At 51.6% G+C, this 15,000-nt stretch overlaps 2 non-coding genes across 2 annotated transcripts; both read right to left on the bottom strand.

Moving 5' to 3' along the window:
• Positions 1–6,518: 6,518 nt before the first annotated feature.
• Positions 6,519–6,671, bottom strand: LOC120847143. The gene has a single exon (XR_005717221.1). It is a non-coding gene; the product is annotated as a 5.8S ribosomal RNA (ribosomal RNA).
• A 432-nt stretch (positions 6,672–7,103) lies between these two features.
• Positions 7,104–8,919, bottom strand: LOC120847152. The gene has a single exon (XR_005717229.2). It is a non-coding gene; the product is annotated as a small subunit ribosomal RNA (ribosomal RNA).
• Positions 8,920–15,000: the final 6,081 nt, after the last annotated feature.

The following is a 15,000-nucleotide window of genomic DNA, read 5'->3' as shown; positions in this document are numbered from 1 at the left end:
CTCAGCGACGTCGGCACGCGTTTCACCAGAGCCATTAGGTTCATGATGACCTCGAGTGTGGTGTTGGGAACCGTCCTCAACAGTCGCGCGGTGAACCCGTCAGGCCCAGGGGCCGACTTCACGGGTGGCAGATTACTCGTCACCTCCCGCGATGTCACCGGATAGAAGAGATTTACCTTTGCTTCCGAGGTTCCCTCCTCCTGCATTACTGCAGTAGTAGGAGTAGCCATCTCGTGCCCAGGTGGACACATGACTTCCTCCCACTGTGCAAGCAAATGGGCTGGGTCCTCGACCAGGACTTCCGGAGTGCCATCCAAGACACCCCGGGCGCAGTCGCCCTGCCGTTTCCGGAAGAACTCCTGCATCCTGGCGTATTCCCGTCTCTTTCTTTTCCGGCGACTCGTCGGCCCCTTTGCCTGACGGTCCCCAGCGCGACCATGACTTGGACCCTTGTCACACACGAAGACGTGCCGGAGATAGTCGTCGAGTTTGGCCGACACAACCACCCCTTCACAGGCCTGTTTGGCAATGTCCCACAGTATGTCAGACTGGAATTTCCGAGGGCATCGCTTCTGGATGAGTTTCCTTAGGTGTTCAAGGATTGCCGACTCCCCCTCGGTGCTTTGGGCACTTCCGGTCGGTCGGGGGTCTTCCTCTTTTTCCTCAGCGTCTGTCACGCTCCCAGCTGGTACTGTCTCCTGAGTCAGGCGCTGCACCAGCTGTTTGTACTCATCCTTCTTTCTTTGTCCTTTTATCGACTCCAGCGTTCGTGCAGGGAACGAGTTGCGCAGGTCCACATTCAAGAACCTGGACCCCGCGCGTCGGAGTTCTACCTCTCGCTTAGCGAGTAGGTATCGCTCCTCAGCTTCCCATCGGGGCTTTACTCGCTCCACCACTACCTCCGCATTGGCTTCCACTGGGTGGCGTGCCTTGGAATGTAGTGTGCGTCCCGCTTTCGTCTTGAATGCCCGACCACAATCGGAGCACTCGAAGGGTGTAGCACATGGGGTTGTAGACTGCTGAGTCTGGGTGGCATTTCTGGTTTCTCCCAGAGGAGCCTCTTCATCATCCTGGAGGGCTGCGACTAGTGCTGATGCATCTGCATTTGCAGAGTGCGCACTTTCTTGGCCACCATTTCCTCGTTGTTCCGCCGTCCAAACTGTTGCCGCTTTATGTGGCAAGGATTGTCGGTCCACCCCGGTCTCTGATACCCACATCGTCGACCGGGTGTCCCCCGACAAAGGGGCGACAGAGCGTTCCGACTCTCCTTGGACAGTTGCACTGCGATTGACTTCTCCTCGGTGAGTAGGGATATGGGGGTTCGGTTGGGCCAGCGCAATCCCTCCAGCGCCCCGAGCGGGACGCTTGGTGGGGGTTTCCACACGCTGAGTAACCCGGTTGAAGATCCCCCCCCTGCCCGGGGTGCCCGCACCGCTTAGATTCCGCTGATGAGACGGGGACTTCGCAGTTTCGTCACGGGCTCTCCTGGCTAGGGGTTTCTCCTTCCTCCTGGTTTCCAACCAGTCACTTTTCGGGGCTAAGCTGCTTTCAGAGCGCTGATGAGACGAACCTCCAGCTGCCGCGCCTACTGGCTGACTGTCTCGCACCAGAACGGTTTGAGATACATGTTGGGCTCTTTTGTCCTTCTGAGTATGGACACTTGTGAATGTGTACTCCATCTCTGTGCGGTCCCCACACTCAGGAGTCACGGACGTGTTTGGTACGCGCACCCTCATTGCGGGCCTGGGTTTGCGTTGGTCCCTTGACATCGTTTGCCCATTGTCCATCAGTGGCCCTTGACCAGACCTAGGACTGTGGGCACTCTCTGTCAAATTGTCTGGGGCAGTCACCATCCTTGCTACGGTGGCGGTCGCCGAGGTGCGCTCCCCCGTGCGGGGCTCCATCATGGGGTGATCCCCACACCTAGGGGCACCGACAGCTGCACCTGACGACCATCCACTTTGCCTAGGTTCGTGCCTTGTCCGCTTCAATGAGTCAGTTGAGTGGACCTTTCGGCTCCCTGCGGTGTCAGAAGGCTGCGAGCCGATACCTCCCGCCACTATTCCTTGTGGGGGTGCTCCTGCGGCATGGTACTGTTTGGCCCGCGCCCCTTTAGCGCGTTGGGAACCCGCTTCGTCCACTGACTCTGCAGTCGCCATCAGTGGCCCGGCGCCGGCCCTAGGTGTAAACACCATCAGTGGCTTCTTCCGGGACCTAGGCTTCTGCTGGGGTCCTTCTTCGGGACCCTCCTTGGTGCGGGCCGCCTTACGGCTCCCGCGGGAGTCAGAGTGGATTCCGGGGATCACGTGTTCCCTTGCGGTCTCTGATGGCTCTGGGCGGATACCTACCCCGACATGTCCTCGTGGGGGTGCTACAGTGGCGTGGTACTGGCTTGCCTTTTGCCGTCTTCTCCGCTGGGACGCTTCAGTGTCCTCCAACTCTTCCTCTGGGTGTTTGTTACCCAAGGAGGGGCAGATCTCTCGCTCGGCCTCCTCCGGCAGTTCCCCCTGCCGAAGTGGTCGCCCCGCACTATTCTGCTTTGGCTCTACGGACTGCACGCCGAATCGTGCATCCTCGTTCCTTCTGTGGTTGCTAGACCTTGGGAGCACAGTCATCGTGTTTGCCTTGTGCTTGGTCTTAGCTTTGTCCTTTTGCTTTCCTGTTTTCGGTGCAGACTTCCGAGCAGCCACCTCCGACAGATCCCGCTCGGGTCCGCCGGGAGGAGCCTCCGCTCCGGGTCCACCTTGCGACCTTCTGGCTGACAAGCAACGCTTAGGGCTCGGAGCGTCGGGCATTGACCCGTGGCTTTCCGATTTGTGGGTTTTCGGACTTGCCGAGCCGCTTTTGAACCTGCGGGGAGGGTTTCCCCGTAGATCCTGGGTTTGGGACGTGGTTTGGCCGGTGTTCAGACAACCGTTTCCAGCGGTACCATCGAGGAGGTACACATCCCGTGGGAAGTCGGAGGCTCTACCGTGATCCATAGTCAAGGTCCGAACTTTATGGTCACGCTCCAACTCCCCGAGTAACTAGGTGCTCCGAGCGGCCAAACTCGAAACAAACGCCGAATAGGGTGATCCTATCGGGGCTACCCTCTGTGATCCAACGCGTGCGCTAAGCCCGCTCACAAGAGAGTCATAGTTACTCCCGCCGTTTACCCGCGCTTTGATGAATCTCTTCACGTTGACATTCAGAGCACTGGGCAGAAATCACATTGCGTTAACACCAACCAGCGGCCATCGCAATGCTTTGTTTTAATTAGACAGTCGGATTCCCCCGGTCCGTGCCAGTTCTGAGTTGACTGTTTTTTGCCGGCCGAAGCATAGCACTTTGGGCACGAAGCCCTCAGACGCCGCGCAGCTGAGGCTTTCCACAGGAAGGTCCCGACGCCGGTCCGGGCTTGGCCGCGCCGCGTGAACGGCGAGCCCCGCCCAGTCCCGGTGCAGTGCCGTTCCTGCTTCAGGTCCCCAGCCCGACCGGCTCAGTCCTCAGAGCCAATCCTTATCCCAAGGTTACGGATCCGTTTTGCCGACTTCCCTTACCTGCATTGGTCCATCGACTAGAGGCTGTTCACATTGGAGACCTGCTGCGGATGTGGGTACGGTCCGGCACGAAAATCACACTCCCTCACTCGGATTTTCAAGGGCCGACGCGAGCGCACCGGACAGCGCAAGAACCGCACTGCTCTACGGAGCCACCATCCCTATCTCGGGGCGAACCCATTCCAGGGACTCGATCTCCTTACAGAGAAAAGAAAACTCTTCCCGGGGTTCGCATCGGCGTCTCCGAGCTGGTTTGCGTTACCGCACTGGGCCCCGAAGGACCAATCTCCGTGTCCGGGTTCGGGATTATTAACCCGATTCCCTTTCGGTCACTGCGGGGCTCTCTCCACTGCAAAAAAGTGCTCCCGCTTCGGAAAAAACTTCTCCTTTTCCTTAGGACCGACTGACCCATGTTCAACTGCTGTTCACATGGAACCCTTCTCCACTTCAGTCCTCAAGGTTCTCACTTGAGTATTTGCTACTACCACCAAGATCTGCACCAGCGGCGGCTCCAGGCGGGCTTACGCCCGACACCTTCAACGCTCACCGCAGCGGCCCTCCTACTCGCTGCAGCTTAGCACCCCCTTGTTTGCGTGCATCTGCCGGCAGCGGCCGGGGATAGGCTCGACACTAGAGCGCAATCCATTTTCGGGGCTAGTTGCTTCGGCAGGTGAGTTGTTACACACTCCTTAGCGGGTTCCGACTTCCATGGCCATCGTCCTGCTGTCTTAAGCAACCAACACCCTTCATGGGATCTCATGAGCGTCCCGCATCGGGCGCCTTACCCCGGCGTTTGGTTCATCCCACAGCGCCAGTTCTGCTCACCAAAAGTGGCCGACTTGGCACTCTCATCGCTTCCGGAGGCCTCAGACCAGAAGGCCTCCGACACACCCATTGAAAGTTTGAGAATAGGTTGAGGTCGTTTCGACCCCAATGCCTCTAATCATTCGCTTTACCAGGTGTGACTGGTCTCGGCAACAAGCGCCAGCTATCCTGAGGGAAACTTCGGAGGGAACCAGCTACTAGATGGTTCGATTAGTCTTTCGCCCCTATACCTGGGTCGGACGATCGATTTGCACGTCAGAAGCGCTTCGGACCTCCACCAGAGTTTCCTCTGGCCTCGCCCTGCCCGGGCATAGTTCACCATCTTTCGGGTGCCAACGTGTGCGCTCTAGCGCCGCCCCCACGACGTGAGCGTGTGGGGCGGGCCGTTGCTGCTCCCTTCATCGGACCCCTGGGCGGCCCGGGATCGCAACTCGGCACAGCACGAGGCCGCGCCTTCACGTTTCATTGCGCCTCTGGGTTTTGAGGGACCCATTGACTCGCGCACATGTTAGACTCCTTGGTCCGTGTTTCAAGACGGGTCGGGTGGGTTACCGACCTACTCGCCGCCAACCATGACGACCCTCCGCGGAAAGAACCCGCCTCGCCGGTTCCGAGCCCCAAACACCGAACGTCAGGCGAATACCTGGCGTAAGGCAGGCGACCCGTTGACCCAGCCGGGTTTCCCGCTCCGCATTCCGGAGGGCATCGTTTCGGGCCTCCCCGAAGGGAGTAGCCCATGAGGCCTGGGCAGGGTGACGTACTCGATTACCGGCCAGGTATAACTCCCACGACAGCCAAACAAGGGCCGTCGCCGGTCACCTCCAGCGGCCGGACTCAAAGTCGTTCTTGAAAGGGTTACCCGTGCCCGTCGCGGCGTCCTACCGACGGTGGAAAATGCGTTCCAAAGTGCGCGGCACCGCGCGGGCAGCCGGAACGGGCCCCCACAAGGAGAGCCCGTAAACCAAGACGCTGACACCGCTCCACGTCACAGCGAAACTGAATCCCACCGCCCTCGAGCTTCGAGGGCCCACCCGTTTTACTCTAAGCGGTTTCACGTACTCTTGAACTCTCTCTTCAAAGTTCTTTTCAACTTTCCCTCACGGTACTTGTGAACTATCGGTCTCTCGGACGTATTTAGCCTTAGATGGAGTTTACCACCCAATTAGGGCTGCACTCTCAAGCAACCCGACTCACGGGAGGTTCCATCCCGAGAGAGCAGTGGCGGAGACGGGCCTGGCACCCACTCTGGGTCAAGCCCCTGTCAGGGGGACTTGCACCACCGCAAAACTCTCGGGAACGTTACCTCCCATACACCACATTTCCCGATCGCCGGCAAGGACGAGGGATTCGGTGCTGGGCTAGGTCCCGTTTCGCTCGCCGCTACTAAGGGAATCCCTGTTGGTTTCTTTTCCTCCGCTTAGTGATATGCTTAAATTCAGCGGGTTGTCTCGCCTGATGTGAGGTCGACAATCTTTTTTTTATTTTGTGCGCTTTCCAACAAAAACTTCGCCTCCTTACCACATGTCAAAAACACAAAAGGATGGCGAACTAACAGTTGTTGTACACACGCTTTGCATCGCTTTCGATTCGACAAAAAAGAAAGCGCGCAATCCAACGGCATTCCCCTACTGGATGGCTCCAGTATTCATCGGGGACGCGAAGGTCTTAGACTGACGGAAGGCTACGACGCAAAAAACTTTCCTCCCAGAAGCGTTTTTCTTTTTTTTGTGCAAATCAACGCCACGAGATTTACATTTGCCGACGCCGCGTTTCAACGCGCCAACGCCAACTCCGTCCCACGGTTTTTCCACTCGAACAACATCCACGCCAAAGAAAACAGAATCGATCGAAAAGAAACCGTTTCAAATCTCCGTTTCTAACGCACCGACGTCACAGCGCCGTTCAACGTGCGAAAGATTTTTTTGGTACGGGATTTTCCACAAACGGTATCCATCGAGTTTCGTTTTCCCATGCAGTGTTCGATAAAAACTCGTAGGAGGAGGAGGACTGGTTAAGCGCACGCGTGCAATCGCACCACTCGTGCATTTGCTCAAAGAAAACGCAACGCAAGAAAGCATAAAACTGCGTGCTGCCCACGATCCGACACAGTCAAAACGAGGTAGAAAACAAATTCTCCTCTCTTGATTTATGATCCGACCCTCACACAGACGAAGCCACTGGAAGGCACGAGGCCGCAATGTGCGTTCAAAGAGTAAGTGCTCAGTGTGTCCTGCAATTCACACCAAGTCTCGCAGCTGGCTGCGTTCTTCATCGACCCGAGAACCGAGTGATCCACCGCTTAGAGTCGTGTTTTTGGATTTTTCAATCAGTACGACAAAACACAAGTTGTTTTTTTTTTTCGCGCCCGGCACATCCCATGCCATCTCGAAAGCGCAAAAAAAAGCTTCTTCTCAAACGCCTCTTCGTTAATCAAAACAAAAGGGCGATCCTCGAGAAGAGACGAAAAAGGGGGCGATGCGCCTTTTGTAACCCGCGGATTGTCCCGGTGCACTTGAAATCTCCTCTCAATCGAGGCAGCAGAGGGCTCCCGCTGGGCGCATCATCGAAAGGAACGGAGGCCACCCAAAGAAAAAGGCACATCCGAACCACAGTTGTTTTTTTTTTGTGCCGTCCCGACGGCATCCAAGCTTGGTCGGGATCGGCGCCAGATAAATTCGCACATCGAGTCCATTCCCCGTACAAGAGGAAGAAGACAAAACGATGCCAAATAACATCCGGTAATGATCCTTCCGCAGGTTCACCTACGGAAACCTTGTTACGACTTTTACTTCCTCTAAATGATCAAGTTTGGTCATCTTTCCAACACACCGGCGCAACCGAAAGGCCGCTCCGGGTATCGGTCCGAAGACCTCACTAAATTATTCAATCGGTAGTAGCGACGGGCGGTGTGTACAAAGGGCAGGGACGTAATCAACGCGAGCTTATGACTCGCGCTTACTGGGAATTCCTCGTTCAAGGGGAACAATTGCAAGCCCCTATCCCAATCACGAAGGAGGTTCCACGGGTTACCCAGTCTTTACAGACAGGGATAAAAACACGCTGCTTCCTTCAGTGTAGCGCGCGTGCGGCCCCGGACATCTAAGGGCATCACAGACCTGTTATTGCTCTGTTTCGTGCGGCTAGGAGCCGCTTGTCCCTCTAAGAAGGGTGCAAGGTGCAGAGAACCACGCACCTATTTAATAGGCTAGAGTCTCGTTCGTTATCGGAATTAACCAGACAAATCGCTCCACCAACTAAGAACGGCCATGCACCACCATCCACCGAATCAAGAAAGAGCTCTCAATCTGTCAATCCTCCCAGTGTCCGGGCCGGGTAAGTTTTCCCGTGTTGAGTCAAATTAAGCCGCAGGCTCCACTCCTGGTGGTGCCCTTCCGTCAATTCCTTTAAGTTTCAGCTTTGCAACCATACTTCCCCCGGAACCCAAATACTTTGGTTTCCCGGAAGCTGCCCGCCGAGTCATTTGAGTAACTCAGGCGGATCGCTGGTTGGCATCGTTTATGGTTAGAACTAGGGCGGTATCTGATCGCCTTCGAACCTCTAACTTTCGTTCTTGATCAATGAAAACATTCTTGGCAAATGCTTTCGCAGTAGTTCGTCTTGCGACGGTCCAAGAATTTCACCTCTAGCGCCGCAATACGAATGCCCCCGTCTGTCCCTCTTAATCATTATCCTGTATTCCAAAAACCAACAGAACAGAAACAGGATCTTGTTCTATTATTCCATGCACTGTTATTCAGGCGAATCGCCTGCGTTGAGCACTCTAATTTTTTCAAAGTAAACGCGCCGGCCAAAGCAAGGCACCTGATGAAGGGAACCAAGCCACGACAGGCATGATGTTCAGCACGGGCCGTAACGTGGTGTCCACGCACTTCCCGCCTGTAACTGAGATCCAATTACGAGCTTTTTAACCGCAGCAACTTTAGTATACGCTATTGGAGCTGGAATTACCGCGGCTGCTGGCACCAGACTTGCCCTCCAATGGATCCTCGTTAAAGGATTTAGAGTGTACTCATTTCAATTACGGGGCCTCAAAAGAGTCCCGTATTGTTATTTTTCGTCACTACCTCCCCGTGCCGGGAGTGGGTAATTTGCGCGCCTGCTGCCTTCCTTGGATGTGGTAGCCGTTTCTCAGGCTCCCTCTCCGGAATCGAACCCTGATTCTCCGTTACCCGTAACAACCATGGTAGGCGCATAACCTACCATCGACAGTTGATAAGGCAGACACTTGAAAGAAACGTCGCCGGCTCGTGGTCGTGCGATCAGCACAAAGTTATCCAGAGTCACCACACAAAACGGACCGAAGCCCGATTGATCTTGGTCTAATAAAAGCACCCGTCGCCCCGAGGGGCTTCGGGCTCACTGCATGTATTAGCTCTAGAATTGCCACAGTTATCCAAGTAGGAAGAAACGATCTAAGGAACCATAACTGATTTAATGAGCCATTCGCGGTTTCGCCTTGTTTCGGCATGTACTTAGACATGCATGGCTTAATCTTTGAGACAAGCATATGACTACTGGCAGGATCAACCAGGTAATCTTTTCGTGGTGGGTCGCCCAAAACCATACCAACGCGCGGACGCGGGGCCACCGTCAGGCGCCCCTTACGAACCGCAAACACACACAACGCTTAGGAATTACTTCCAAATCCAAGAAGAAATGAAGCACGTTCGAGCGCGCAGCCGGAATATCCCCGACCGAGGTCGGTACCGACGCGGCAAGAAGCGCATAAATTTCTTTCTCGTCGTAGCAACAGAAAGTCGTACGCCAAAAAAATCATTGACGACGCCCTCGCAGCGTTGCCGAGCTTTCAGGTCCCGTGAGGACGCGAGGACGCACCCCGGCCTTCGGTCAGAACGCACTCGTCATTTCACACCGTTCGGTTAGCGCGGACGCTCCGAAACACCCTCCTCTCGCATTCGTTTTCAAGACACAGGTGCACCCGAGAACCGACCCCAACGGCAGACGCCAGAGATCGCAGGTACCTTGCTGTAACGACCATGCGGCGGAGGCAGCGGCCGAGACGGCGACGAAAGGCGTCGGCGACGTCGTCAGACGCCGCTCGCACCAATCGAACGCTCGACAGACCCCACCTCCACATAATAGCACCGATAAGTATAAAGAAGATCCTTCAAGAGCATTCTGTACATAGTTTGTGGTTATCAGTTTCGGTGACTGACTGACTGACTTACTGACTTACTGTCTCTCACTCTATTCAGTATCATTTATTTGTCCTTTCTTTCTTATTTTTTTCCCCTCTCTCTCTCCTTATATATATATATGTATGTATGTATGTTTGTGTGTATATATATATATATAAATGTTCTTTTTTTCCTCTGTGCCTCCATACGTACATACATCCTACCCCTATAAAAAAAATTATTTCTCGCTTTTTATTAAAAACGTGCTGACCCCTGCTTCACTCTGATTACTTCTTTTCGACTTTCAGTTCATGTTAACATGGTCAACAGAAAGTTTATCGACTTTGTTATTACAAAGTAAACCAATATTTACACGGGGCGTTTCATGCGTTTTGAATTGTGTCAGAGCCGAACAATGAGCGCTATAGTAAGTGAGATTGTCACTGCTTTTAATCCGAATGCTCGCGGTATCGCGCGTGTTTACGGCAGGCTTCATAATAGGCAATTTTCCTTCTTTACACTACTCTTCTTTGCTCACTTCATTGTTTCTACCATTGGTTTCGTTTGGAAGGCCCCGCCACTTAGTTTCCGACAAAGTCCTCTCAAGGAACGAAGTGAGAAGCACGGGATTAACAAAAGAAAAAGATGCGTGTTTTCTAGCGGTTACCCGTGTCGCTTTGCGACACGGGCTTTCTGGCGCTTTCAACTGGGCGAGAGCCGAACAATTTACCCTACTGCACTTGCGACGGGCAGCGCTTTCAAACGGAATACTGGAAATCTCGCTTACTTTTCTGGCAAGTTTGATAGGAGACAAATATTATTCTTTTCACGCGAATTGTTCGCTCTATTTCTAATCTCTCTCTTCCGTGTCCTTGGCATGGAACGCCCGCTTCGTCTCCCACAAAGTACTTCCGAGGAATCAAGTGCAAAACACGCGACTTTAAAATGTGCGTGTTTTCTAGCGGTTACCCGTGTCGCGAGGCGACACGGGCTTTCTGGCGCTTTCAACTGGGCGAGAGCCGAACACTGTACACTACTGCACTTGCGACGGGCAGCGCTTTCAAACGGAATACTGGAAATCTCGCTTACTTTTGTGGCAAGTTTGATAGGAGACAAATATTATTCTTTTCACGCGAATTGTTCGCTCTATTTCTAATCTCTCTCTTCCGTGTCCTTGGCATGGAACGCCCGCTTCGTCTCCCACAAAGTACTTCCGAGGAATCAAGTGCAAAACACGCGACTTTAAAATGTGCGTGTTTTCTAGCGGTTACCCGTGTCGCGAGGCGACACGGGCTTTCTGGCGCTTTCAACTGGGCGAGAGCCGAACACTGTACACTACTGCACTTGCGACGGGCAGCGCTTTCAAACGGAATACTGGAAATCTCGCTTACTTTTGTGGCAAGTTTGATTGGAGACAAATATTATTCTTTTCACGCGAATTGTTCGCTCTATTTCGAATCTCTCTCTTCCGTGTCCTTGGCATGGAACGCCCGCTTCGTCTCCCACAAAGTACTTCCGAGGAATCAAGTGCAAAACATGCGACTTTAAAATGTGCGTGTTTTCTAGCGGTTACCCGTGACGCGAGGCGACACGGGCTTTCTGGCGCTTTCAACTGGGCGAGAGCCGAACACTGTACACTACTGCACTTGCGACGGGCAGCGCTTTCAAACGGAATACTGGAAATCTCGCTTACTTTTGTGGCAAGTTTGATAGGAGACAAATATTATTCTTTTCACGCGAATTGTTCGCTCTATTTCTAATCTCTCTCTTCCGTGTCCTTGGCATGGAACGCCCGCTTCGTCTCCCACAAAGTACTTCCGAGGAATCAAGTGCAAAACACGCGACTTTAAAATGTGCGTGTTTTCTAGCGGTTACCCGTGTCGCGAGGCGACACGGGCTTTCTGGCGCTTTCAACTGGGCGAGAGCCGAACACTGTACACTACTGCACTTGCGACGGGCAGCGCTTTTAAACGGAATACTGGAAATCTCGCTTACTTTTGTGGCAAGTTCGATAGGAGACAAATATTATTCTTTTCACGCGAATTGTTCGCTCTATTTCTAATCTCTCTCTTCCGTGTCCTTGGCATGGAACGCCCGCTTCGTCTCCCACAAAGTACTTCCGAGGAATCAAGTGCAAATCACGCGACTTTAAAATGTGCGTGTTTTCTAGCGGTTACCCGTGTCGCGAGGCGACACGGGCTTTCTGGCGCTTTCAACTGGGCGAGAGCCGAACACTGTACACTACTGCACTTGCCATGGACAACGCTTTCAAACGGAATACTGGAGATGTCGCGTGCTTTACTGCCAAGCTCAATAAGAGACGAATTTCTTTCTTTTCACGGGAATTATTTCCTCTATTTCTAATCTCGCTCTTTCGTTTCATTGGGAAGGAACGCGCGCTTAGTTAGCCGCAAAGCAGTCTGAATTAATCACGTCCAAAGTACAGAATTTTACAATATATAGTGTTTTTACCGGTTGACCGCGTCAGAAAGCGTACCTTTCCGACGAGGTCTGTGTCGCTTTGACGTGAGCGGGAGCAACGCGATTTGGGCTAGTGCACGCGAGATTGGCAGCGCTTCCAATTCCAGTACTGTAGATATTGCGTGCATTTTTTACACGCTTGAGGATGTGGGACTTTCTTTCTTGTGACGTGACCCGTTTGTCAAATTGTGTCTCGCTTTTTGGTATCGTTTAAGAAGCCCGTCCGCTTACAATCCTAAAAAAGAAAAAAAAAAAGAAATTAGTAAAGAAAGACGCCCATACTTTTTTGTTGCTCTTTCTTTTATTATCTGCGCAGGATTTTAATTTGTGTAAGTTTTGTTTACCGTCCCGACTACGTAGGCGTTCGTACATGCCCGTCCTCGCGCCTCGAATTGTGTGCGAGCGAAATCAATCTCCCCAAGCTAGCTTCAGAAATTGCTCGAAAATCGAACGTGAGGAAAGCCAGAGATCCGTGGTTTTCACAGGTCGTGCAAGATTAATCCATAAAGTGCGATATTGGTATATATATATATATACATACATACATACACATACATGATTTCTGCGACAAATAGGAAGACAAAAAGACCATGTTCAAGCATAATATAGGAACATTGACACTTTGCACACACAAGGGAGGTCAAATGGCAGGTTTTTCTTCCTTGTGCAGGAAACTTTATTGCAATGTCAGAAGGGAAGTTCCACTCTAGAATTGTGCGCTCAATAAAGAAGGAAAGGAAATGCACTTGAAAACCTTCACAGTTCAAGTAAGAAAACATTTCGAAACGACAGTTTGTTTTCTTGCAGGGAGGAGAAGAGGGGAGAGAGGGAGGGAGGGAGGGAGGGAGGGAGGGAGGGAGGGAGGGAGGGAAGGAAGGAAGGAAGGGGGGGTGCCATGCACGGTGAAGACCGGAGTGTCGAACCGAAAACCGAAGCGAACGAAAAACCGGAACCGAGGAGTTAGTTTCAGCCGAACCGAAACTGACCCGCCAACTTGGAACTGTACGGAAGAAAATATAACTGTCTATTAGTCTGACGATGAATAGAAGTACAAGGGTGTACGGCAGGGATAGCTGAAAAAAAAAAAGGCTCTATGGACTTGGAGCGGCAGCCCAAAGTCGATGACGACGAAAAGAAAGCACACAGTTTCGGAAAACAGGCGGTAAGAAAGCGACAAATTAAGTAGCCGTCATGTCGAGTTGATTGCTTAGCTCTATTTAAGGTGAAGGAAAAAAAAAGTAGCACAATTGATGCTTACTTGCTAAATTGAATCAACCATTATCTTGTAAAGAAAAAAACCTCAAATGCCAATCACCTGTATTTTAGGCGACCCAACAGACTGATAACTTTTAAATTCAGGCTAAAATATAACACAAAAAAAACAAAAAAAACAAGGAAAGACAGATATGTATGTAGCTTGTCATTTACTGCTCCATCAAATTTAAATAAAGCAATTTATTTCTCGGCACCTGAAAATAAGCGAACCCTACGAATGAATGGAAAGATACCCGTTTGCACTCTTGAAATAGTGCCTATTACGAAAAGAAGCACCAGGTAAATATAATATCACTTTAGCTTCTTCTTTTTCTTGTTAATACGGTACGCTGTTGGTTCATCTTAGTAAAATATATAAAATAGCGCAAAAAAGACGAGGACAAGGAGTATACAGGACAGGCACTCACTTTCAACTAGTTTTATCCAGGAAAAGTAAACATACATATATAGCTTTTATTCACGATAAGTGCCGAGGGCAGCCGAGAAGGCGGCAATAGCCCCGGATGGTTTGATCGTGCTGGGAGACACCAGCATCCCAGCTCAAATATCTTCTACCCTTATGAATATGTGCTGCTTTGCCTGTCGTGTGTATATACATGTTCACTTTTCCTGAATGAAACTAGCTCAACATCAGCGCCTGTCCTGTATACCTCTTGTTCTTCTATTTGTTGTGCTATTTTAATGTCCTACATTACTTTTGTGCTCCCGCAAATCGAAGCAAACCAATAAAAAATTCGGTTTGACACTCTAGTGGAAACTAAAAGCTTAGAAAGAAAGAGGAAAAAAAGAAAAAGGAAAACATTTCTACAATAATGATAAGCAGGAGGAGGAGGAGGAGGAGAACAAGAAGGCTAATAATGTGGAAAAAAAAGACACGACCCAAATAAATCAATACAAAGGATGGTATAAGTCATGCATACTTACCACATGTAAAATTAATTTAAAAAAAAATTAGAAAAAAAAAGTGTATTTATATATATATATAATTTTTTTTTCTTTTATCCAGAGGCTTTGGCGCACGCACAGCACTGCACTGCACTGCACTGCACTGCACTGCACAACACAACACAACGAGAGACTTTCCACAAACACACCACTGCGTACGAGGACACGACCACGTAGAGCTGCACGAAAACAAGCGCCGTAACTTAATAAAAAAAAATAAAAAAATCCTTTCACTGGACGGACGGCACAAGAACGGAAACTGCTCAAAGAGCACACACACACACGACACATATTAATGAATTAATAAGGGGCACAAGTAGAACCTAGTTGGGCGATACGTAGGACACGGCACCCACACCAGAGGCCTTGCACAAGCACAGCACTGAGCACTGAGCACTGAGCAGCAGGTCACAGGACAGATATGACGTCCACGCTGAGTAGGCCGAAGGCAGGGAATTACGGACGCACGCGAGGTCACCCACAGGCACTTTCACCGGAACCACGCCACAACACCACGCTGCAGAGCGCGCACTGCAAAGCGAAACCATGCGCTCACCTTCGGAAAGCACGGAGGGCGGGCGGCACAGAGAAGCAAAAAGACGTCAAAAGCACATCGCGATGAAGCGGCGGCGAATGAACACTACTCACTGGTGGAAATGGATATCTCCTCAAGCGAAAACATGCAATGACCACGCATGGTTTAAGATGCACGTGGGAGACGCGCACACTTTCAGAAACCAGGTACGCCAACGCACGCGGGCAATAAGACGGACAAA

The sequence above is a fragment of the Ixodes scapularis genome, unplaced genomic scaffold (genome assembly GCF_016920785.2).
Source record: "Ixodes scapularis isolate PalLabHiFi unplaced genomic scaffold, ASM1692078v2 ptg001158l_1___fragment_3__unscaffolded, whole genome shotgun sequence".
NCBI lineage: Eukaryota > Metazoa > Arthropoda > Arachnida > Ixodida > Ixodidae > Ixodes > Ixodes scapularis.
This window is presented reverse-complemented; position numbering and strand designations above follow the sequence as displayed.